Raw genomic sequence first — 27413 nt, forward strand, 5'->3', positions numbered from 1 at the left:
TGATGTTCTCTACCCTGCATGTGGCTGAATCACTTCTATCCGATGATCGGAAGTCGTATGAAGTACTCGCCACATACTTATTAGGAATTCTCTCAGGAAAGAGAAAATCTATAAAAGTAGAATCAAAGGTTTCTGCAGAGTCAGAGATGACATTTTTAGTAGAAGTGACATTTTCTTCCAGAACCAGTGAATCGTCACCCTTTTTCGGAGATTCAGCAGATGTGTCATCATCTACTGGTAGGGAAATCGGAGTGTCATCATTCAAGGTTGTAGTTTCATCCTGCAGTATCAATGGCTTGATAGGTTCAGCAATGATCACCTCTTCTTCATCGTCCCTACTTGGTCCACACGAGTTTGGATGGGTACCTGAAATATTATCAGAAAACACATAAAATGGTTTAAACAATTCAGCATAATCAAATAACCAATAAGGGCCGACTCGAGCATTTGTCTCGTTTTCCTCTAGCCAGCGGACATCAAAGGACTCCACGATCTGCTTGGTAGCTTTATTGTAGACCCGATAAGCAGTGTGTCCAACATACCCGACGAAATAGCAGTCGTCAGCCTTTGAATTGAACTTTGGAATGACTTCGAGATGAAGAAGGGTGCATGGGCATCCAAAAGTGCGGAAATGAGCAACAGTTGGTTTGTGACCGTAGAGGATTTCATACGGAGTCTTCATTTGATGTTTGTTGCTTAGAATCCGGTTCTGAACATAACATGTCGTATTGATAGCCTCAGCCCAGAAAAACAACGGTAATTTTGAGTCACACAACATTGTTCTACCAGTGTCAATTACAGTTCTGTTCCTTCTCTCAGCAACACCGTTTTGTTGTGGTGTGCGAGTAGCACTGTATTGGCGTTGCACCCCCTTTTCAGCACAGAATTCGTCTAGAATTGCATTCTTGAATTCTCTCCCATTTTCGCACCGGATGCCTTTTACCTTCTCATTGGTCTGATTCTCAATCAGGACGATGAACCTCTTGATCAGCTCAGCAGTCTCATTCTTATTCTTCAGAAAAAATACCCAGGTAAAACGTGAGTAATCATCTATTATAACCAGACAGTACGAGCTTTTGTTGATGCTAAGAACATTGACTGGTCCAAAGAGATCCATGTGAAGCAAATGAAGATGTGTGTCGATTGAGTTGACCAGTTTGGGCTTGTGCGGTTTTCGATGATGCTTTCACTGTGTACAGGCCACACACTTCTTGAAGGTGACAAAATCTTTGATAGGCAACCCTCGAACAAGATCATTTTTGGCAAGACGATTTAGATTCTTTGCATTTGCGTGACCGAGGTGATGATGCCAGAGTATAGCATTATGTTCTGAAGTCTTTGAGAATAGGCAAGTAACGTTCTCCGGGATGTTGTGATTCATGTCGATGATATAGGCGTTCTTTTGACGTTCTGGTCTCAGCAAGATCCATTCTTCTGGTATGACAATACCAGGCTTTAGAGTTAAGCACTCCTTCTTGGTGAAATGAGTAGAGAAGTCTCTATCGCAGATTTGAGAGACACTTAACAAACTATGTTTCAATTCAGGAACGAAGTTGACGTTTTCAAAATTCAACAGACCATTTGTAATGGTCCCCATTTGAGTGATCTTTCCATTTCCTCCTCCCGCAAAGAACACATAACCACCATTAATGTTTTGAATGTCGTGAAGTTGGGATATGTCTCCTGTCATGTGCCTGGAACAACCACTATCAACAGGAATTTCTGAATCTCCAAATCACCCAACACATAGTTACCAAAATCACTTGTAACTGTAACTTTTTATTTTGAGAAACTGGTTGATCGTCCACCCAAGAAAGCCATTCTTTAATCAAAAATGAACCCAGGAAAGTCATTCCACACCAACGAGCAATAAGAGACCAAAGAGTCGAAGCCATCTCACATTGAAAGAAAATGTGCTTTGTTGATTCACCTCTCGAATCACAACATGGACACAAAATCGATACTAACTCCATACCTTTTTTTGAAAGATTAAATCTAGTAGGTAATCTGTCTAAAATCAACCTCCAAAGAAAAATATTAACTTTTCTTGGAAGTGGGGTATCCCATGTAGTCACTTGGCCTCCATCTACCAGAGTGATACCATCAATAAACATTCTAGTAGCCTTAACCGAAAAGACCCCCTCTGGATCTAAAGACCACCAGTACCTATCAGATGCATCTGAGAACACTACTCCTTGTAACTCCTCCAACAACTGAGAAAATTGTGTCTCAATTCTTCCTCTGATCTGTATATGCCAACCCCAAACCCAACTTCCATTACTGTATCTATCACAAACCAAGCAAAGAGGATCATTTTCAAGTTGGAATAGTCTATCGAATCTAACCTGCAATGGTTGATTCCCCAACTAGACGTCGGACCAAAACTTTATCATGTTCCCTTTACATAGTTTCATTCGAAGAGTTTGCAGTGGAATAATACTATTAGCATCCATTTTATGAATTGCAGATACTATATTGGCCCAAACTCCTTGCCTTCTCCCCCCTCTACCAAATCTAATGAACCCACCATCTTCACCATGTATTGATTTCAGGATTCTAGCCCAAAAAGATTCTCCATTAACCATAAATCTCCAACGCCATTTTTGCAATAAAGCCTTATTAAACTTTATCATGTTTGAAGTCATGATTAAATCTAAAAAATAAGAAATATAAAAATAATGGTGTTTGGTGCATGTACGAGGAAGAAAACAAGAAAAACATGGTGATATGCATGAGGAAGTGCTTACAAAAAAGAGAAGTATTGATTTTGTAATATCCATTAAATATTAGTAGTCTTACACGCTTACAATTCGTAATACAAATATAAAAGGAATGAATTTTAACATACCAGAAGCAAAACGTAAAAAAATAAAAAAAAAATAAAAAAAAATAAAAAAAAATAAAAAACGATATATAATTTAATATTTAACTTTTCACATGTTCATGTCATGTATATTCTCGCAAAAAAAAGGTAATATTTTTTATGTTAAACATAATTAATTATTTATATATTTAATATAACATATTTTTACCTTTTCAATTCGAAATGAAATAAATAAAATGGAAATTTATCATCATCTCAACATTATTCGTTGAAATGAAATTACTCATCGTTCGTTGCGAGATAAAGATTAATAGACGGGAATTATTATTTGTTGTCCGTCTAGAGACATATAATCGCCGAAAGGAACAAATCTTTGGAATGAAACAAATTGAAAGGAAACAATTTGACGACCACCGAAATGACACTAACTTTCATTCCAAATTAATCGTCAGAATGAAACATATTGTCGCCGCTGCATCGCGCGGGCATGCTATTAGTATATATATATATATATATATATATATATATATATATATATATATATATATATATATATATATATATATATATATATATATATATGTTGGGTATTATTGTGTTGCGTCATGGGCTTGTTTTATATATCTGGATTGGGCCTGTCCATCCGTGATTATCTAGTAGGGTTATACTATAAATAGTGCATGCATGTATGCATTAGAGAAGTTCGTAATTATCGTTGATTATTGTTTTGTAACCCTAAGCACCTCTACAGTCGAAGTTCTTAATCGAGCTCTTCTGAGGTGTTGAAGTTTTAATCATATGACATATTTAAAGCCATTCTTGTGTTCATAATTACGTTCTTATTTGTTTTGCCTGCATAGAATCTATCGATCCTAATAGAACTTTGTTCTAACAATTGGTATCAGAGCGGGAGACTGTGTGATCAATACACATCCCTTCTGTGTTAAGAATTCTTTAGGGTTTCCGCTTTTATCGAATATAAAAGAAGCCGTCTTCTTCCTGTCGACAGTAACTCTGTTTCTGATAAAACCCTAATCTCAAGTTTACAGGTCTGATTCTAGCGGCTCACCATGTCTTACGAAGATTCTCAGACAAATCTCATCAACATCTCTAACAACATTGGATCCACTACAAGGATTCCCATTCTTTACACTCAAGACTATGAAGTATGGGCACATCACTTTGAAGATTATGTGGTCGGATCTGAAGATAATGGTTATCTCATCTGGGAAGCCATCACGCTTGGGCCGTTTGTTCATTCTGGAACGAACACGACTGTTAAGACCCAAAAGGAGTATAACAAGCTGGTGGCGGACGTAGACAAGATGTCACAAGATGAGAAGGACAAGTTGCTGTGTAATGTGAAGGCCATGAGAATGATCAGCTTCGCCTTGCAATCTGACACTTTTCAGTTAGCTGGTTCATGCACGACGGCCAAAGAAATCTGGGATAGGTTGAAAGAACTTTACTCAACCGATGAAGATCTAGAACACTCTATTCAAACCTTGATGCTCTCAGAATTTGGAGTTTTCGAACAGAAACCAGAAGAAAAACTGATACAAACTTTCGATCGGTTCAATCATCTCCTAAGTAAGATGATCAAACATGGAATAGAAAGAAAGCTGATCGAGCAGAAGGTAACCTTCATGAACGGTCTGAGACCAGAATGGATGGCTGTGGTTTCAACAGTGAAAGCACATGAACAGTTTAAATCTTACTCACTAGCGAAACTTATGGGAATACTTAAGTCCCATGAGAATGTGGTAACCAAGGAGGCGAAGATAGTTTCGGGTGTAGGATCGTTGGCCCTTGTCTCAAAAGGAAAAAGTATTGTAGAAGAAGAAGAGGAGTCAAATATGTCTGAGTGTGACCTTACAAGCGAAGAATATGCTATGATGGTCACCAATCCAAAGAAGTTTGCACGAAGAAAATTTCCTGTCAATAAGAACCGAAACTGGCAGGGAAGTTACAGTTCTGAGAAGGTGAAGGATGAAGCGAAGAATTCTTCTCAAAAGGATGAAGACAAAAAGGAGAGCAATCTTGCAGGAGACTCAGGGTTCGACTGCAATTATTGTCATGGGAAGAACCACTTTGCCAAAGATTGCATGCTGAGGAAGATGGCTGAGAAAAGAGATGGTGAAGATGATGAGGCGTACTACATGCGCAAGTTGGAAGAGATCAAGAAAAAGAAGGCAACTAACAGTTCTATGAATGCCTTGATTGTGCAGGAGAATGCAGATGAAGATGAGTTCGGTGGAGTTGAAGTTTGGTCAACCGATTCTGAGGATGAAGAGGTGAGAAAGCCAACTCATGGAAGAGCTTATGTGGCAAAGGAAGCAGGTTCAGCTGGAAGATGTTTGATGGTCACAGCAGGTGGATCAACCGAAAGTGCCAGTAAGGAACCGAACCTAATTCAGGACAAATGCTTTGCAGCCAAGCTCGTGAGCGAGAAGATCAACGACTGTGATCGGCTGATCAAAAAGGTACAATCCATCCTTGAATCACTTAAAGTTCAGGTAACAGATTATGAAGAAGAATTAAATGACTTAAAATTTAAATTTTCTAACTTAAGTGGTAATCTCATACAAACTCGCTTAGCGAATTCTAACCTAACTGACCAACTCAGCAGGGTGTCTTCAAAAAGTGAGGAGAGAAGGATGTGGATTGAGCTGAAGGAGGCGGAGTTAAATAGGGTTAGGGATGAAAGTATTTACCTACAACGTGACAATTTAAAATTTTTGAAACAAAGGAATGTTTTTTGTTTAATTGCTAAGCGCTTATATACTAATATTGCTCAATTGCATTTAAGCTGTGAAATAGGGAAAAAGATTCATAAGATGATTTTACCCTTCCTTGAATTTAAGGAGGATGAAGTCATCGCTGAATGTGAATCAATTATATCCTCAGAAGAAACATCCATTGCTTACAAAATCGGACTGGACAAGATAGAGACCTTCATTGACTCTAAGGAACATAAAAGTATGCTCAAAAATCTTTTAGACGAAAATGATAGGTTAAAAATTTAGCCCGAAACCATTCAATCATTCGACTCATCGAACGTTAAATTAATTTTAGAAAATAAAATGAACTTAGAAAATACGTCTGAATTTGATGAGGAAAGTGAGATGAGCGAAATCTCAGTAGAAGACGTAGTTGATTGCTCTGAGTTTATGAAGAGCGAAACCCAGAATGAGAAACCCCTCATATCTGAAAATTCGGTTGAATTCGCTCGCCTGTCAAAAGACAAGCCACAGAAACTCAAAGAGAAAGCTATGGTTTATCAAAAGGTTCAAACTGTGCCGAATCAGGTCTATGCTGTTACAGGAGTCACTGCAAGACAAACAGCAGAATTGAAAATCCTAGTCGACAAAGACAATGCTGAAGGATGCGATGATTACTTCTGGTCAGCCCCTATTGACAATGCATACGAAACCATAGGCTTATTTGAGCAAACTTCATGGAGGGTTAAAGGAAGATACGTTGTTGAACCCATCAACAAACCCTCGATTTTCGACAAACCAAGCACAAGTGGAACAAAAGAAATCCCTAAAGAACCAATGAACGAACCGATTGTTCCAACTAAGACAACCGAAACTCAAAAGGAGAAGCCAAAGGCTAGCTTCAATATCCACAAATCTCAGAAGGAGTTAGCTGAACAGAAACGCCAAAGAAATCAAAGATACATGAAAAATCTGAATGAGCGAAAACATCATTGGCAGTCTCAAAATCCCAACTACGTACCTCATAAGAAAGAATCAATTGACAAAGGAAAGGAAAAGCTAAAAGGAAAAGAAAATTTCAGTCCAAATTCCTACTATTCCAAAACTAGCGCACAGAACCGAACGTCTACTTTCGGTCCAAACGTCAAGGCTAACAACCGAACGTCTACTTTCGGTTCCAACACCGGCATTCAGAACCGAAAGTCAAGTTTCGGTCCCAACTCTAGTTTTGGTCCTTCCCACTCACAAAGCAAATCAAATTCAGTAAAGGACATCAAAGGAAAGGGAAAGCTTGATTCTGATTCTAATTTCAATGATAAGAAAAAGTCAGCTAACCCTAGGATTCATAAGAAAACACCAAAACCATCTAACAACACACCATCGCAAACACCAAAAATTAAACAAGATAAAACTAAAATCAAGGTGTACACCATCAAAAGAAAAGATCAATCAACTCTAATAAAAAGAACTTATTTGGTTGATATTTCTACTGCAATTCCTTTTTCTGTGAAAGACTCACCAGGACCCAAGAAACTTTGGGTTCCTAAATCTACTTGAATTTGCAGGTGATATGTGACGAGCAGTTCGATGATGAATGGTATATAGACAGTGGCTGCTCGCGTCATATGACAGGAAGGAAGGAAGAGTTGAGGGAGTTTCGGTCCCTAAAGGATGGTGGATGTGTGAAGTATGGCAATAACTCATATGGCACAATCAAAGGATATGGAATGATAACCAATGGAGACTTCTCGATTCGAAAAGTAGTGTATGTGGAGGGATTGCAGCATAACCTCATCAGTGTGTCACAATTAGTTGTGGGAAGAGGTTTGAAGGTTTCATTTGATGATGAGGGCTCAGAAATAATTGAGAAGCAATCTAAAAAGGTTCTGTTGAACTCTGAACGCAAGGGAGAGATGTATCCTTTAAATCTCAACCCAATTCGAGGAAAACCAGCAATATGTCTGCTATCAAAGGCGAACACTGATGAAAGCTGGTTGTGGCATCGACGTCTATTGCACCTGAACTTCAAAGACATTAATAAGTTGGTGCTTGGTGATCATGTTCGAGGCCTTCCTCTTCTCAAATTTGATAAGGAACATCTATGTGCAGCGTGTGAGATGGGCAAACAAAGCAGAAAGAGCCATCCTACACGAATCAATACAAAGATTGTTGAAGCTCTTGAACTTCTGCACATTGACTTATGTGGACCTTCGGCTATCGAAAGCTTCGGTGGTAGTAAGTTCATTCTTGTCATAGTAGATGATTTTTCATGCTTCACATGGGTTTTCTTTCTTAAATAGAAATCAGATGCAACTCCCAAGCTGAAGACGTTCATCAAGCAAGTGGAAGTGCAGCTGCGAAAGCTGGTGAGGAATATCATAAGCGATAATTGGCTAGAATTCAAGAATAAAGATTTTGAGGATTTTGTGGCTGACAAGGGGATATCTCACAACTTTTCGGCCCCTTATACTCCACAACATAATGGGATTGTTGAAAGACGAAACCGTTCTTTATGTGAAGCAGACAGAACCATGCTAAGCTGCGCTTCTCTTCCACTGTTCTTTGGGCTGATGCAGTTGCAACCGCTTGTTACACTCAGAACCGATCCTCGCTCAACAAAAGATTCTCAATCACTCCATATGAGATCATGAACAATCGAAAGCCTAACGTCAAATTTTTCCACGTGTTCGATTCTAGGTGTGTTTCATCTTTAATTCAAAAGAGAACCGAAACAAGTTTGACGTCAAAGCAGATGAGGGAATTTTTCTTGGTTATTCACTCACTTCAAAATCATACAGAGTTTTGAACAAACGCTCCAAACGAATTGAAGAAACATATTACGTAACCTTTGACGATAATTACATGAAGAGAGTTCAAAGGAGCGAAAGTGCCTTAGGAGAAATATTTCCTAAATTAGGACAAGTCTCGGTTCCAATATCCAACTTGTTTGAAGAATACATTCGGCTATTTGATGAACCAGAGAAAGCAGCACACTCAGAAGCGAAAGCAGCAGACAACAAAATCGACAATCTCAAAAAGATCATAGATGAAGCTGCCAAAGAAATGGAAAGTGAACCTCCTAAACCGACAGGTGGTCAACCTTCCACTGACTCTCCAAACAACGGCTCAATGTTCAAGGGGGAAAGTTCATCAGCACCAAAGACAACTAAAATGTCTTTTGAGGGGGAGAATCTAATTCCATCCCCAGCTCATAAAGGTCCAGGCGAGGGGGAGCATACAACTCCAAACCCACCCAATAATAGTCCAATCGAGGGGAAGAATCCGACTCCCACAAAGGATGAAAACTCTGATCCTGACACAGGTTACACTTCGCCAGTCGAGGGGGAGAAAGAAAATACAACTAACGAAGGTGATCAATCAGAACTTGAAGAGGAAGTAAATGCAGAGTTGGATCCAGCCTATGACCCAAATTATCCTCCTTTAGTGAAATGGACCAAGGATCATCCCAAAGCACAAATCATTGGTGAATCATCTGAGAAAGTTCTCACTCGTTCTCAATTGAAAGCGAAACAAACTGCATTATTCTCTAAAGTTGAATTATGTATGTTTAATTCGTTTGTCTCCAAAGTCAAACCGAAAACAGTTAATGCTGCACTTGATCATTCTGATTGGGTACAAGCAATGCAAGATGAGCTCCATGAGTTCAAACGCAATCGAGTTTGGAGGCTGATTCCCACACCAAAGGATGCTTCAGTGGTTGGCTTGAAATGGGTCTTCAGGAATAAATTGGAGAAAGAGGGGAATGTTATTAGAAACAAGGCTCGGTTGGTAGTAAAAGGATATTTCCAAGATGAAGGGATAGATTATGAGGAAACCTTCGCTCCAGTAGTAAGGTTGGAATCAGTTAGAATTTTTCTGGCATATGCTGCTCATAAAAACTTCGAAGTTTTCCAAATGGATGTAAAATGCGCTTTCTTGAATGGAGAACTAAAAGAAACAGTGTATGTTGAGCAACCTCCCGGGTTTGTGAACGAGAAGTTCCCTGATCATTGTTATGTGTTGGATAAAGCTGTATATGGTTTGAAGCAAGCACCAAGGGCCTGGTATGAAACTTTAACTCGCTTTCTGAAAATGTCGAAATTTAAGCAAGGTTCGGTTGACCCAACCTTCTTCCGAAAGAAAGAAGGCGAACATCTAATGATAGTTCAGATTTATGTCTATGACATCATATTCGGGTCCACGAATCCTAGCTTAACGGCTGTATTCAGGAACTTGATGGAGACTAAATTTGAAATGAGCGCAATGGGTCTGATTAATTTTTTCTTTGGTTTGAATATTAGACAGGGACCAGAAGGTATATTTATCAACCAGGAAGCCTACACAAAGAACTTGCTGGCAAAATTCGGTATGACGGGAGATTCGAAAGTGAAGGTTCCTATGGCATTTGGCACTAATTTAACACCTTCTCTGGAAAAACCTGCTGTTGACATAACACTATATCGACAAATGATAGGGTCCCTTATGTATTTAACAGCTAGTAGATCGGACATTATGTTTTCTATTTGTTATTGTGCCAGGTTTCAAGCTAATCCAAGAGAACCTCACATGGTGGCAGTGAAAAATATTTTCCGTTACCTGAAGCGAACCTCATCTCTCGGTCTCTGGTACCCTGCTAGATCTGGATTCTTTATTCAAGCTTTTTCTGATGCTGATCTTGGAGGATGTGGTCTGGACCGAAAGAGCACTACAGGTGGATGCCAATTCCTTAACGGTAAACTTGTTAGCTGGCAGTCCAAGAAGCAAACCTGTGTGTCACTTTCAACAGCCGAAGCTGAGTATATAGCTGCAGCATCTTGTACTTCTCAAGTAATATGGATTCAAAGTCAACTAAGAGATTATGGGCTGAGTATGAAGAAGATTCCTCTCTATTGTGACTCAGAAAGTGCAATAAGAATATGTCACAATCCAGTGCAACACTCAAAGACTAAGCATATTGCACTTAGATATCATTTCATCAAGGACCATGTAGAAGATGGGAACATGGAAGTACATTTCGTTCGGTCCTCTGATCAACTGGCTGACATATTCACTAAAGCCTTACCTGAAGCGAGTTTCAATAAAATTTTACAAGGCTTGGGAATGATGGAAGCAGAGTCCCAAGTATACCAGTACAACAGAATTTGGAGCTTAGGCAGGTATGATTTTTTTTCAATCTGAACTAGTTAAGGGTCCCTAGAAGCATGCTACTGCATGTTGACCGAAGCCTCTACGACTAAGAGCAAGGCCTTAATGATTCGATTTATACCTATCGTTTCTTCCCAATCAGGCTGTTAAAATCAACTCAAGTCAAGAGCTACCTTACTCTTCTCAAATGAGTTAAGAGTTTTTCTGCTTTGTCATGTCTTTAGAGCAGAAGGTACTTTCGGTTCTTTAACCACCCTCCTTACATTCTCCATCAACTTTCGGTTCACCACTGTAACCCTTGAGACTCTCGGTCTTTACCACTGAGGTTTATGGTTGCATAAAATCTGTGTTTGTGATCTTAGATACGTACACCACGTGCTGAGTGAAACCCAAAAACCAACACCTACAATGAATTGACGGTGAATCATTATATTCAAGATCTTACTTGTTACATAATGAAATCTCATTTTATTTTTGAGTGGTCTTTTATGAAATTGTCTAACACCCAGACTTTTCTTCCCTAAAAGATCCAATTTGTTTTTGTTTTTGAGATTTCTATCATATCTTAAGTCACTATAAATTATATCCAACCTACTTGTTCTATAGACCACAATGGTCTCACAAGTACTTCTTCCAACGTTCGGTCTTATGTTAAGAATCGACGTTTGGTTGAAGATAAGCTACCCTTAGCCTATAATTTAAAAGAAGCCTTTCAATGTTTCTCTACAAACACTTGATCGTATCTTCTCGGGAATCCACACAAGCACTTCAAGTCTCTCTTGACTTTGAAGGAAGCGATTCTTGCCCGGAATCATCTGCTTTCTGTCTTTTAATAGACATCACTCACATCCAATACACATTTTGCTTTATTTCTTTATCTTTTGTCACCCTATTGTACGAACATTTTTAATTTTCCAACATTTTGGTTGCTGTTGGTTCGATTTTTGTTTACCTTTTGGAGCAACAGGGGTTATCCTAAATTTTGGAGCGAAGCTGAATTTCAAACGACGAATTGAGGATAAGCTTTTGGGCGCATGAATTCGAACGGTCGCTAAACCCACGCGTGCTGACGTATACCTGGGAGAAACCACCCTGTCACATCGCGCTTTTTCAGGCGACGTTTTAGTGATCTCATCATTATCATGACGATTCATTCTCTCTCCTGGCAACGGTATATAAAGGGTTTATAATTACATTTGTCTCTTTTACCTACAACAAACTCTCTCTAAATACACGGCGAATTACAACGGTTCATCTTCCTCCTTAACTCAACAATGGCGACTTCTTCATCGGCTCACGATCAAACTGCATCGTCCACATTGCTCTCGATCAAGCCAAACCAGAACATGATCATTGAACTCAACCCTTTTCTGTATGATTCGTATATGCTACAAGTGGTTGAGTGTTTGAAGTATTCACCTCTGGTTTTAGCCCTAACACAGGTAGAATCCGTCCCAATGTCCCTCCTATCGCAAGTTTACACTACCGCTTTGTATGATAAGAACAAGGAGAGGATCTACTTCCAAATCTTCTCTCACAAGGCTTCGATTTCAAAAGGGAGATTTTGTTCATTATTGCAACTTGCTGTGGATTCGTCTGTCATCTCACCGGACTTCATCACCACTACTCAATTGTTCTCGATGCTCTACAAGATGGGCTACACTGATGTGCTTACCACGGTTACGAAGGTTAAGAAGTCATGCTTACCGCCCCAATGGAATGGATTGCTTACTCTTCTCATCAAGAGTTTGGCGGAGAGGAGCGGTGGGTCTGATGGTACCAGTAAGGGTTTCTTGACCCTTCTATACGGTCTTTACAATGGTATAAATCTCGACTATGGGTCGATTATCTGGTCACAAGTGGTGCAAAGCCTCAACACTTCAACGAGGCACTCTGAAATTTCGTGTGGTCGATTCTGGACTCTCATTACATGAAGGGCGATTAATTCTTTGCAGATTCCGGTAATGAAGGATGCCCTAGTCGCGTCTGTGGCTATGTTTCACACCAAGAAAATCATCATTTCTGATCCTACAAAGTTCTCTCACAATGGCTCTATACCTAAGACAATGTACAGGTGTGTCTCAGCCGAGAGTAAGGTCATGGCTGAATATCGCAAGATTCCTCCCAAGGAACCGAGAGTCTTATCTCCTGAACAGCAGGTTGCCTTGGATGCTGTGGAGAAGCCTGGAAACCGAGGAAAAAGGGCTACTACCAAGAAAGGGACAACCGAGGATGATAAGTCTAAGTCTGCTAATTCAAGGAAGCGAAAGTCTGAGAAAGGGGATTCTTCTAAGCCAAAGAAGATTAAGAAAATAGCGAAGAAATCCAAGAGTCCCTCTCCTTCCAGTTCAGAAAACGATGAGGAAGATGAAGAAGAGGAAATTCATCATGAATCACCGAGTGGTAACACCCCTCCCCGATCCCCCACTCCAACCGAACCTCTTCATGACAAACTTCCAACACCACCTCCATCACCGAAACGGACCGTTCCTATTTCGGTTGCCCCTGTTCCCCCACCTACCACATCTCAAACAACGACTTATACACCACCACCACCACCAGTTACTACCATTCCTATTTCTACAACTCCAATCCCTCCTCCTATTATTTCCCAATCAACTTCCACCACTATCCCAGAACCGACAGTACGAGTCCACGTATCTGATACGGGGGCGACTGTCACACCCCAAAACCGGAACGGCGGAAACGTTCTGGGGTGGAGGACGTCATGTCAAGTATCACAACACATGCAGTATAGTAATCAAAGTACAACAACCATTGCATTAATAGTATAAGTTTTACATAGGTTGCATATAACAACAACATCAAAAGTAGATATAGAGCATAACATAAGATGCAGCTCGGTACTAGGCTGACTTCGCAAAAGCTCCCGGAGTGTACCTGTCTACTGACGACCTGAGAATACAAGTTATTTTGAAAGAGAGGATCAGCATATTAATGCTGGTGAGTTCATAAGTATTTTAATGACATTGATATAAATACATGTTTTTCTTCAAAATAATCTCATAAGATGATGGTGATAAGAGCTTATAAAGTATTTGAATTCCTTCCAGAAAATCCTATATTTTCTGATAAAAGTAGTCTTCTACCAAGACCCGACTGTTTCATATTTAAAAGAATGGGTTCCTTTACTAAAAGCAGTCTTCTACCAAGACTCGACTGTTTCAGGTTTAAAGAATGAGTTTCTCTACTAAAAGTAGTCTTTCACACAAGACTCGACTGTTTTGTGTTTAAAGAGCATTTTCCCCAAATGTTACTATCATTATCAAAATATAGTTTTACATTATCATTTTATGTCAAAAACGTTCTAAGTTTAATGTATTAGGGAAAATATTATAGTACCGTAGTTTTATATGAAGAAACTACTGTGCTACTAATTACCTTAAGGTCGTGAATTATAAGGTAAATGTGAAGATACTCGTAACCATACTGATTGACGGAAATAAACACGACGACCTGCTGGCGTCGAAATAAATGTGACATTTGTCATCCCTTGGCTTGGTCGGTCGGGACTGTAGCTAGCAGTCAGGATGTGGGATGGTCTGTCCCGTATAGATCTATACACACAATGCCCGCTCTCCCTCCAGGAGACTCTAGTTACCAACTTGACAACGGTGAAATCCGCGTCATGAGGATGTATCTCGTGTTTTGATTGCTATATACGTTTCTTTTTACTAACAGTACATGTTTTAGAATATTGATATAGCTAGTTTCTCCTCATAAAAGTTATTGTTGATTTCTAAACTATACCTATTATAGTTTACTTGAGAGGTTATCTAGGTACCTTTGCTACCCAAAGGCGCTGAACTGGAGTAAGAGTTTTAATGTCTAAACAGATATACATAATATATAACTAGGACTTCAACGACACTCGGACAAATAACCGGATACTCTAAGTCCACAACCAAACAAGGAACAGGAAATAAAACGGGCTATCAGTCCTAAGTCCTTCAAACCCTACTTATATAACTATATCTATATAGACATGAATCTAACAAGAATATAAGTTTAAAAGACTTTGATAAAAGTTTAGTAATTTAAAAAGAGATTATAGTACTTTAAAAGAGATTTGAAAGTAATATATGAAAACCTTTAGCTGAATAAAACAGTTTAACATGCAAAAATCTATTTGATTGACAGTTATTAATCACATGTGATTGATATAATAACTTAATAGTTCAACTTGTATTCCCCCCCCCCCCCCCATAAAAGCATTTAAAATCATTTCAAAGGTTGATTAAGGGGGTATGAACTCACCTGCAGTGAGTGATTCAGATGAACGGATGGTATAGGATGCTAAGTGTCAAGTGAGGACTTGAACACACACACGGATCCTATTTAACATATAATGACACATATATGCATCTAATTAGTCTTTTAACAATTAATTAAGCAAGTTAAGACACCCTAAAACATGGATAACACTTTGATTCAAGTGCTAGGAGTATAAAAGGGTTGCATCTAAAGAAAGTATGGCCTCACATTGGAGTTTACTGCCCATATGGTAACACCACATGAGTTTACGGCCAATGGTCATTTCCCCATGAGTTTACGGCCGTAAACTCATGTGTGCTTGATCCTTTTGTTTGTTTAAGGTCCTATACTCCTCAAGGAAGTGATCTAGACTTGTATTCAAGGCTTAGGAAGGGACTAGGGCTCATAATGACCCCCTTATTAGAGTTTACGGCCCAAGGACCAACTCCCATGGAGTTTACGGTCTATGGTTTACGACCCTAGTGGGTTTACGGATGTAAACCCGTGGTAACTCCTATAATTTCGTGGTTTAAGGTCCTTAGCCCATGCATGAAAGGTTCTAGTCCAATATCCAAGTCCTAGGAAGTAATGGTGGCACATATGCACCACCTAATGGTGTTTACGGTCCAAGGAGATTGCCTTGGCCGTAAACCCATGTGTTCTTGGGGATTCTTGGTGTTTTTCAATGGTTTAACAAGTAATCTAAGCACATAACTAGTTAAGAGGGGTGTACTTACTTATAGGAAGCTTGTAAGAGTGTTTAAGGTCCAAGAACACTAGTGTGTGTTCTTGGTGTTCTTGGTGAAATGAAGAACACTTGAAGATCTATGAAAAAGAGAAGATTTCATGGATGAAATCATGTATAACTACTAGATGAAGTGTTGTATCAACAAATCAAGAGATGAAACACTTACATTTTTGGAAAATTTGGAAGAAGATCTTATGATACTTGAAAGAGAATGTGGGTGTTCATGAGCTTGGAAGGTGAAGAATGAGCCAAAAATGACTAAGTGTCATATTTATACTCTTTAGAGTTTACGGCCGTAATCTCCATGTTTGGGGCCGTAAACTCCAAACTCTTGGAGTTTTGAGACATAAATGATGCACAACAAACTCTAAAGTATACTTCCTATTATTACCTCTTGAAGTATTAGGCTTTAGAACACTCAAACTGACTCCAAACAGCTTAAAAGTTAGCAAAAATAAACCTGACTTCTAATGAGGTGAATGGTTGTACAAGATAGAAATTTCGAGTTGTCACATCATCCCCCCGTTAGAGGGAATTTCGTCCCGAAATTAGAATCTTAACGAACACTCAAGGATAAATACGAAAGATGTGGATACTTCATGCTCTAGCTGATCCGCCCGTTCCTTAGGGGAATCAGGTCCATATTGTGCTAAATTCCTCCCGTTTCTTTTAACAAACGTGACTCTGGTTTTTATGGATCTAGTCGAGAAAATGATGAGAGTTTTGTCGGGTACCACTGGTTCATTCGCTGAGACATGGATAGGTTAGGGTGGAATTTATGGAATTCTTAAAGTAGTTGGGGTCTGACGGATGCTGGACCATTTCTTATCAAGAATCTCTGATGGTCCTAAGTTCTTGGGAAAATAGAACGTTTTAGTACCTAGAACATAATGTACTTCCATGGTGAGATCATCACTTGGTGTGATCGTCATTCTGAAGTTCCAAAAGTTCTCTCTTTCTGGAGGTGTAGTCCTTCTTAGGAGGCTCAGGTCGTCTTCGGATTCGTATTTCCTACTGGTTGGCTTTCGGAGGTTTTCTGGATCATTGAAGGTACTGACTATATGCTAGCATCTATTGGTTGTGTAGCATCTACCTCAGCCCAGTGCAGAAAGGACCTGCACTTCCGGCTCATGAGGTGTTTCTAACGGAATATCTCAACGTTAGTATGATAGAGGGTTTTACCAGATGATGCTTAGATAATTCCAATTTTCATCATCGTCTAATAGATGCTTTCACAGTATGATCCCTAATTGGAAAGAATCATTCTCTCACTCGGTTTGCGGTTTCATGGATAGCAGTCTCTGATCAGGGCTAGCTTCGCCCTTAGAGGTTTTCTGAAGTGATTGACTATTTCGGGAGGTGGTTTTACTATCTCTTAGAGATAATGTTCCTTGGAACTCCTAGTAGCCTAACAAATCTCTAAGACATGCTCCATTAGTTTCTCCATTGTGTCTGTTTCCTCTAGTTTGTAGGAAGCGCGTGATCTTGTATAACCCGTCGACTAACACCTAGACTGGTGTCGAGTCCACAATCTCTTTATGACCTTCGTTATAAAGCTTAACGCAACTTGCCGTCTACATTACTCAAGTATTCCTGGTCGCGGAGGTAATCATGTGGTTCTTATCATCCTAGTATTAACTTTAGTGAATGCAGACTATCATCTATAGGGCGACGGTGACTTTTCTCGCATGATGAGGCACTATCTCAACTTTTTCCGTCCTAGGCACTTCTCGTCTGTATCTGGATGAACGAAGTGCTTGAGTAGTGTGAGCATCCCTTGCAACTACTCTTCCGATGTTACCGAGTTTCTCTATCTAGATTAAATCTAGATAGCATAAGACTCTGCCACTCAGAACCTCTAATTTCCTCATCCATTCTTCTCAGAGTTTAACCTGTCACAGCTTTTCAGGTTTCTTGGCTCACTACTGAGATGCTTAATTTGTGGGATCAGGCGTGAATGGATGGTCGTAGTCAATGTTTTTGACTCTTACGACTTGAGTTACTTTTCCTAACTGAGGGTGTCAGCTATTATGTTGGCTTAACCGGGATGACAACAAATTTCGAATTTGTAGTCATTTTAGTAGCTCAACCCACAATGGTTCTCTTGACTTCAGCTCCTTTCCTATGGGTATATGATGAAGGGTTTTATTTTAAGGTTCATGGTAGACCTCATACTCAGCTCAATCACTATTACTCAGTGTATGCAAGTCGTATATAATTGAGATTGACAGGATGTTTAGATGTGTGGCCCCACCCCAAACCCACAACCAAACAAGGAACAGGGAGTAGGGCGGAAGCACACATCTTAAATCTTATCGACCTAAATTGTATACCACTCTAATGCATATACTCAGTAGTAGTAAGTTAATCCCATGAGTTCTTTCTCTTGATTCACGAACTAAATCGTGCGGTGCAAGTGGTCTTTCTGGAGGATCTACTGAGTAGGCCTCGGGAGGTTATTGTCTTCCGGAATATCTGCAGTGCCTTTCGCTTCTGGTTTTAATGTCTAATAGGGTTGGTTAACAGCGCGTGGTACCTCTCCTGGGTACTTCTGAAGGTTGGATGAGAGAGACGACAGATGGTTCGTATTAGGTTTTCTATTAGGTTCGAAATGATTTTATTTGACGCTTAGGATAAGGTGAAAGTTCTTTTTACACAGCACTAGGAATTCTTGCATGGTCGAACCAAGTCGAATCATGACTGACGGTAGTGTCGAAATTAACGAACATCGACACGATATAGAATGAAGATTGATAGGACCATGTACTGAACAGGGCACATAATTTCTTAGCGTCTCGGGTTCGCCCATGGTATTACGACTCCGCCCTAAATCCACAACCAAACAAGGAACAGGAGATAAGGCCACATCACTCACTTGAGGTCTATCAATCCTAATTATAAATGGCCTTAACGTATATACTAAGCCATCATAGCTTTACCTGATGGGTTTTCACGTTTTACAACAGTGCTGCGACTTTTGCCTTAACGAGGAAGTAATTTCAATTAGAATTGATTATTTAAAGTTTTCGATTAGCTACTTAAGGTTGAGAGGCGTACCAAAATTCTACCGGGTTCCTTGATGTTTCCCCTAGGTATTAGGGTTAAACTCCTTCTGCGTCCTTGTCATTTCTTTCAGTTAGGCAGTCCCTCTTGAGGTGCCCAATTTCGCCACATAGGTGGCATATTGGACTGGTCCCAACATTGGTGGTTGATGTAATGAATTCAACCGGGGTTCTACAGTTGCGAGCGGTATGCCCCTTCATGTTGCACCTAACACAAAAGGGTTGTCGACAGACTCCATAATGATGGTAGTTACACTTGCTGCAGTGAGGGAAGTTTCCTAGGTATGGTCTTCTTGGTGTCGAGACAGGTGGGTTGACAGGGGTATTGTCTACCTCAGCTTGTTGCCCTTCGGAAGGTCCTTGAGCCGAGGTACTCCCTTTCTCGTTCTCAAACTTCCTTTTTAGGGGATTAGATTGGGGTTCTTGGGTGGCTTTACACACCGGTGCTGGTTGCTACTGTCCATTGCTATGATCGGGATTCCCGATAGTGCTCCTGCTAACATTTGCGTTGTTAGCATTCAGGTGAGCCATGACAGCTGCTACGGCTGCTGAAACTGCAGCTTGGAACGTAGCTTCATCGATCTGAAGAGTCGGTGTCTTGCTAGCGGGTTGGTTACGTTTCTTCGGAGGCATGGTTTTTCCTACACGATGAGGAACACAAGTTGATGAGAAACGATGGTTATCCTTAGACTTATCTTTCTTTATTATAATAGGCATAAATTTTTCCCGCGCTTTGAGCTATGGTTATCTAAGTGTCGACCTACATCCCTATGATGCAGTCCTGGTAACAGGGTAGAAGTAAGTGTATCGGAAAGCCATAATTCGGGTGTCGTTCCAACCAAGTTATCTTTATACTGGAGAGGTTCACTCTCCGGTTTTGAAAAGATTTGAAAGAACTTCGGAACGAAGATTACACAAGAAAAAGACTCATGAAAGTTTAGGGCTAAACACTCTCAATCGAGATTTTGTGATCCGATCTATTTATCTTAGTCGCGACAGGAAAGGCGATTTGCCTAACACATAGTGTGAGTAGTGTAATCACTAGCTCACTAAACTGTATTATTTTATGGTTTATTAGCATGACTTTTATAGGGGTAGAACACTTCTCGGGTTTCATACATTGGCTCCTTCTGTTCTCCGTTTACTCTTGACTGGAATAAACGTTGGTTTTCTTCGGGTACTTATATAGGGTTCTCTTCTCCTGTGTACATATTGAATTTCCGCTCCACTTTACTTCCAATTCTGACTCTGATCGTCATCACTTCATAATGGATGACTGGAATCTCGGAAGTTCAGGCAAATTTCCCACCGATGTCCCTAAGAGGTATAGGCACATGGTGATTTCAGTAGTCCCATCATTGTTCATTTATTTCCTAAGTGGAAATCTTCTCAATGAACCTCTTCTGGGTCTTCGTCGACTCCTCTGCCGATTACTGAAGTGGATAAGGTTTTCTAAAGGGGTTTATGCGAGAATGGGAATGTCTAAAGAATCTTAAGAGATTATTAAAACATTTTAATGTGTGATCCATATCGGGTCCTCCTACAATTACATAGTGTACACAAATCATACATAACTTAGATCTAATAGGCCTTCGAATATGTGATACTACTCTATATCCACATCCAAACAAGGAAAAGGAAGTAGAGCGAAACCACACATTCTTAGCCTATGAGATCCTCACTATATATAACCTTAGGAGCGTACACTCTGTAATCATAGACCGATCAATAAGGGTTTTTTTAGTTTTTCACGCAAGGTTATTTATGGTTCCTAAAATACTCCTATAGCATTTTAATTACATGTTTGATTCTAGAATTTCTGGACATGCTTTCTGGGTTATGGTTAGTCTATAGCATCATAAAATATTCCTATAGTATTTTAAACTTTATGTTCGGCTCTAGTATTCCTATATGGTAAGTTTCAGATTTGTTGCAACACCACCATCACTCCCAAACACACGTTAGTCGCATCTCGAATAAATATAGTTGATCAGGTTATATTTATTCCAGCTTACGATTACATAATTGTCCAGGTTTGACGGTAATGCTCAACATCCAAAGACTTTTATTCTTGTTCTTCTTGTGATACTTGTTCTAGTATATTTATTCTGGATGTACTTATACTTTTGTAAAATACGGTTATATTTTAAAGTATAACTCTTGGTCAGAGTGTTTTTATCCCATTGTATTTATAGGTTGTATATCTTTTATGATTTGATATACTGAGTTCACTATAAATAATGCTCTGATACCAATCTGTCACACCCCAAAACCGGAACGGCGGAAACGTTCTGGGGTGGAGGACGTCATGTCAAGTATCACAACACATGCAGTATAGTAATCAAAGTACAACAACCATTGCATTAATAGTATAAGTTTTACATAGGTTGCATATAACAACAACATCAAAAGTAGATATAGAGCATAACATAAGATGCAGCTCGGTACTAGGCTGACTTCGCAAAAGCTCCCGGAGTGTACCTGTCTACTGACGACCTGAGAATACAAGTTATTTTGAAAGAGAGGATCAGCATATTAATGCTGGTGAGTTCATAAGTATTTTAATGACATTGATATAAATACATGTTTTTCTTCAAAATAATCTCATAAGATGATGGTGATAAGAGCTTATAAAGTATTTGAATTCCTTCCAGAAAATCCTATATTTTCTGATAAAAGTAGTCTTCTACCAAGACCCGACTGTTTCATATTTAAAAGAATGGGTTCCTTTACTAAAAGCAGTCTTCAACCAAGACTCGACTGTTTCAGGTTTAAAGAATGAGTTTCTCTACTAAAAGTAGTCTTTCACACAAGACTCGACTGTTTTGTGTTTAAAGAGCATTTTCCCCAAATGTTACTATCATTATCAAAATATAGTTTTACATTATCATTTTATGTCAAAAACGTTCTAAGTTTAATGTATTAGGGAAAATATTATAGTACCGTAGTTTTATATGAAGAAACTACCGTGCTACTAATTACCTTAAGGCCATGAATTATAAGGTAAATGTGAAGATACTCGTAACCATACTGATTGACGGAAATAAACACGACGACCTGCTGGCGTCGAAATAAATGTGACATTTGTCATCCCTTGGCTTGGTCGGTCGGGACTGTAGCTAGCAGTCAGGATGTGGGATGGTCTGTCCCGTATAGATCTATACACACAATGCCCGCTCTCCCTCCAGGAGACTCTAGTTACCAACTTGACAACGGTGAAATCCGCGTCATGAGGATGTATCTCGTGTTTTGATTGCTATATACGTTTCTTTTTACTAACAGTACATGTTTTAGAATATTGATATAGCTAGTTTCTCCTCATAAAAGTTATTGTTGATTTCTAAACTATACATATTATAGTTTACTTGAGAGGTTATCTAGGTACCTTTGCTACCCAAAGGCGCTGAACTGGAGTAAGAGTTTTAATGTCTAAACAGATATACATAATATATAACTAGGACTTCAACGACACTCGGACAAATAACCGGATACTCTAAGTCCACAACCAAACAAGGAACAGGAAATAAAGCGGGCTATCAGTCCTAAGTCCTTCAAACCCTACTTATATAACTATATCTATATAGACATGAATCTAACAAGAATATAAGTTTAAAAGACTTTGATAAAAGTTTAGTAATTTAAAAAGAGATTATAGTACTTTAAAAGAGATTTGAAAGTAATATATGAAAACCTTTAGCTGAATAAAACAGTTTAACATGCAAAAATCTATTTGATTGACAGTTATTAATCACATGTGATTGATATAATAACTTAATAGTTCAACTTGTATTCCCCCCCCCCCCCCCCCATAAAAGCATTTAAAATCATTTCAAAGGTTGATTAAGGGGGTATGAACTCACCTGCAGTGAGTGATTCAGATGAACGGATGGTATAGGATGCTAAGTGTCAAGTGAGGAGTTGAACACACACACGGATCCTATTTAACATATAATGACACATATATGCATCTAATTAGTCTTTTAACAATTAATTAATCAAGTTAAGACACCCTAAAACATGGATAACACTTTGATTCAAGTGCTAGGAGTACAAAAGGGTTGCATCTAAAGAGTGTATGACCTCACATTGGAGTTTACTGCCCATATGGTAACACCACATGCGTTTACGGCCAATGGTCATTTCCCCATGAGTTTACGGTCGTAAACTCATGTGTGCTTGATCCTTTTGTTTGTTTAAGGTCCAATACTCCTCAAGGAAGTGATCTAGACTTGTATCCAAGGCTTCGGAAGGGACTAGGGCTCATAATGACCCCCTTATTAGAGTTTACGGCCCAAGGACCAACTCCCATGGAGTTTACGGTCTAGGGTTTACGGCCCTAGTGGGTTTACAGCCGTAAACCCATGGTAACTCCTATCATTTCGTGGTTTAAGGTCCTTAGCCCATGCATGAAAGGTTCTAGTCCAATATCCAAGTCCTAGGAAGTAATGGTGGCATATATGCACCACCTAATGGTGTTTACGGTCCAAGGAGATTGCCTTGGCCGTAAACCCATGTGTTCTTGGGGATTCTTGGTGTTTTTCAATGGTTTAACAAGTAATCTAAGCACATAACTAGTTAAGAGGGGTGTACTTACTTATAGGAAGCTTGTAAGAGTGTTTAAGGTCCAAGAACACTAGTGTGTGTTCTTGGTGTTCTTGGTGAAATGAAGAACACTTGAAGATCTATGAAAAAGAGAAGATTTCATGGATGAAATCATGTATAACTACTAGATGAAGTGTTGTATCAACAAATCAAGAGAAGAAACACTTACATTTTTGGAAAATTTGGAAGAAGATCTTATGATACTTGAAAGAGAATGTGGGTGTTCTTGAGCTTGGAAGGTGAAGAATGAGCCAAAAATGACTAAGTATCATATTTATACTCTTTAGAGTTTACGGCCGTAATCTCCATGTTTGGGGCCGTAAACTCCAAACTCTTGGAGTTTTGAGACATAAATGATGCACAACAAAACTCTAAAGTATACTTCTTATTATTACCTCTTGAAGTATTAGGCTTTAGAACACTCAAACTGACTCCAAACAGCTTAAAAGTTAGCAAAAATAAACCTGACTTCTAATGAGGTGTCACTCTCAGTGGTGTTAATGATGAGTTTGATTCAACATACTACAGTCCCTATCGGCTTCTTACGGATGATGATGATGATGAAGCTCCAGTCACACGCCAACAATTATTGAGCATTGATGAGAAACTTGATAAATTGCTTGATGCCAACAAGTCCTACAATGATGTTGTGCTCAAAGCTTTCATGGATACTGCTCTTGAGCAATATACTGACTCCATTGACAAATCCACAAAGGCTGTTAATGAGTCTACTTCTTCTTGCAAGAAGGCCACTACTGATGTTGTTGAAATTGTTCACAGTACTCATATCTTTCTCGAGTTACTCAAAGGGCATGCTGATACCAATACAACCAAGGTGAATGCTTATGTGGATTCCTTATCCAAGTCACTTCAAGAGGAGCAAACAAAGTTTGAGGCTGTTCGTTCTTCCATACAAGCAGAGAACACTTCACTTATCAGTTCTGTGAATTCTCGGCTTGAATCTCTTCATGCTGATTTAGCAAAAGAGAGCGCTCTGAAGGAAGATCTTGCCCGCCAAGCCTCAACTATTGAAGTTCAGAAGGTGCAGCTTGCTCAAGCTGAAAAGGAAATTTTAGCAAAACAAATTATTTTCATTTTTTAGCTAATCAAATTGGTGTTGATTCTTTTTATGCGTAAAATAATGAGCACAAACCCCATATAATTTCTTCATGTTTGAATTTTTAGTTGGTTCACTTTTAACCCCTCAATACAATACACGTTTCATAAATATTTGTACTTGAAGAGTTGCATATAACATCAAATGCATGATTTTCTTCATGGAGTAAGTTTACTTGAACACTTATGTAGAAGATAGTAAAGCAACCTTCTTGTAAAAAAATGTGTTGTACTCATGATATTCCAAAAACTTTTGTGGCTCCTTCGTCTTAGTCTTTTTAGTATCACAAAAAAAACTTGTGAACTTATAATAAGGAAATCACAGTTAAGTGTTGTAAAACTAATATATTAGTTTGTTGCTTTCATGTATAACATTTGAAGTTGATAATCACTTCACCCATTTCGTATACAAAAAAGTTTTTTTTTTTTTTAAAAAGTTTTATAGAAAATATAAGATTTTTTATGTAAAAATATGTTTTTTTTTTGTATAAATGATTTTATAAGGAAATAACATATTCGAAACAAAATTTTGGGAAAAACATTGTTAAAAAAACTAAAGTTATGATGAATTCATAACAAAATTCTAAAATTTGGGCCAAAAGGGTAAATTTGGGACCAAATTTGTAATAAATTTTAAAATATGGGCCAAAAAGTGTAAATTTTGGACCAAATTTCTAGTAAATTTTGAAATCTGTGCCAAAAATATAATTTTTGAAAGTTGGATGACATGTTGACCGGGTAAAAGGGTTAAATTGAATATGATTACCAGTTTTTGAAAATTAATTGAATAAAAAAAAGATATATGAACTAAATTGATTATGATGGCAATATGTAAGGACTTTATTGCAGTTTTCCTTTTTTCCATTTATTACAAATATTCTAAATTAACCATTTTGACATGTTAAGGCATTTGCAAGGTTTGTTGTTTAAAATATATCATTTCAAATCCCATGAAATCCATAAAATATTGTTGGCGAATAACGTTTGCTATTTGCTCTATCAGAAATACTAAAATGAATTCACAATGAAATTGGTTTTAATTCTTTTTTATCTTAAAGTGTAAGCATTTAGATCATTCTAGCCACTAGCAATCATATAGACATGGTACACTGATGCTAATAAGAATATATGACAGTGAAGATGCTTTCTTTACCTTCTCATCATATTCTCCAAGAAAAGGAACCTTAGGATTAATGTATGCAAGGTTGGCCACTGTGGATTTGTGTTTGGAGTTCAGCAGTGATGAGTGCATAAGCAAAATATGAAACTATTAGCATTTGGTTTTATTTATAAAATAAGACTAACAATAGATACATAATGAATTGAATACCTTTGAGATGCCAATATCACAATTTTTCAGCCATGGTGAAGGGATCCCATCTAAAATAGTGTTTTCAAGCTTCAAACCTGTATGGAAGATTTGATGCACAACAGTTGATGCAAAACTTCATAAAATTGAAGTCGTATCCTAAGTGAAGCCTAAACCACCAATTTTTTATGAAAGTGCATAATAAATACCCTTATATACTTGATGGTGAACTAATCCCCATGGTAATACTCAGGGACAACATCAGTTAGAGACAGATATCACCAAAACTTGCAAGAAATCAACCTTCATATACTATAAATGGTAGTAAAATTCCCATAGAGTAAGGATGCAAGCAAGTAACGATCTTTAAAAAAACCTCAGCAGTTGCTACTAAACAAAAAAATCCAATAAATCTGATAAACTTCAGCACTTACTAATAAACAAAGAAAAAAACATAGATATGCTTCATATTTATTTTATCATTGTTTAGAAAGAAAACATACCAGATGGATTAAGCATTGAGCGAAAACCCAGATGGTAAACGACTATGTTGATGGTGGTGAAGATATCGATTTTAAAAGGTGTATGTAGTTCCAGATAAAGAAGAAAGGGTTTTCAATTTACATCAGACACCGGTGTTCCGTATTCCAACACAAAAATCCTAAATTGATTATCCATCCCAATAAATCCAAATCCAATTTCACCCTCTGATTATGAATCTTCAAATCTATCCGGTCCCACTTTGTCGGTTATCTGATTCATAAATAAATTGCAACAAAATGTTGATCATTGCTTGTCGCATGAAGGATATGTAGAATGTGAAGTTAATGTAAATCCGGTGGACAACGTTCTTCACGGCCTCACGCTCTCGAGGTTATTGGAGGACGATGAGGGTGACGGGAAATCTAGGCCGACTCGAAACAAGAGGTATTAGACGTCCGATGACAAAAGCAAAGACCGGTGAGAAGGAAATTGGAGGTGGAGAGCTTATTTAAAGAATCGAGGAGCATCGAGTCAGTGATAGACACCGAGGTTGCAGATCGGAGAGGGAGGTAGGAGGCGAAAGATGCATAAGAACTTAAATTTAAGGGTTCAATAATCGGAGATGGAAAAACAATTTGTTGCTCGATGTGGTGGCAGTGTGAATTTAGTCGACCAATAAAAAGAGATAAAGAAATTGACGTAGGAATAATATTTCGGTAATGTACGAAAACAAACAAGAAAATAGAAAAACTAAAACATGTGTTTAAGACATTGTCTTTAAAAAAATTCACCCGCTATCTGGTGTTTGTTTCCCAGGATACAACAGTTTGAAGTGGTTCTTCTAGACCACCCGAACTCTTAATAGGCCTGGATTATATCTTCAATATACCTAGAAAAAAAAAAAGATGAAGTGGGCAAGAAGAGAGTTTTCTTATTCTTGTTGGTCTTCTCAAATGGTTGTATAGTAATAGTATTTATACTACACATTCTATAACCTCCCATTTAAACACCTCTATTAATCACAAAATTAATGTGTGTTAATATGTAATTAAATTGTAATATTAGTTACAATTTCAGTTACAAAGGAAATGAATATTTGCAAGAAAGGTCCCTGAACTTTTCTTTTCTT

General features: G+C 38.5%; 2 long non-coding RNA genes across 5 annotated transcripts; both read right to left on the reverse strand.

Annotated features, from left to right (window-relative positions):
• Positions 1-13444: 13444 nt before the first annotated feature.
• LOC145128874 (uncharacterized) lies at positions 13445-19245 on the reverse strand. 2 transcript variants are annotated; one of them, XR_013717151.1, is made up of 3 exons: positions 15879-19245; positions 14968-15789; positions 13445-13605 (listed from the first exon to the last, which is right to left on the reverse strand). It is a non-coding gene; the product is annotated as an uncharacterized LOC145128874 (long non-coding RNA). The 2 variants fall into 2 exon arrangements; XR_013717150.1 differs by having other exon boundaries at positions 14968-19245.
• A 1864-nt stretch (positions 19246-21109) lies between these two features.
• On the reverse strand, positions 21110-26944 carry LOC145134647 (uncharacterized). Of its 3 annotated transcripts, XR_013719252.1 has the most exons (8): positions 26305-26944; positions 26011-26191; positions 25823-25899; positions 25646-25704; positions 23546-24434; positions 23369-23456; positions 22635-22711; positions 21110-21270 (listed from the first exon to the last, which is right to left on the reverse strand). It is a non-coding gene; the product is annotated as an uncharacterized LOC145134647 (long non-coding RNA). The 3 variants fall into 3 exon arrangements; XR_013719250.1 differs by lacking the exon at positions 26011-26191; XR_013719251.1 differs by having other exon boundaries at positions 25823-26191.
• Positions 26945-27413: the final 469 nt, after the last annotated feature.

Source organism: Lactuca virosa, chromosome 8, assembly GCF_052849685.1.
Source record: "Lactuca virosa cultivar CGN04683 chromosome 8, Lactuca_virosa_CGN04683_v6, whole genome shotgun sequence".
NCBI classification, from domain to species: domain Eukaryota; kingdom Viridiplantae; phylum Streptophyta; class Magnoliopsida; order Asterales; family Asteraceae; genus Lactuca; species Lactuca virosa.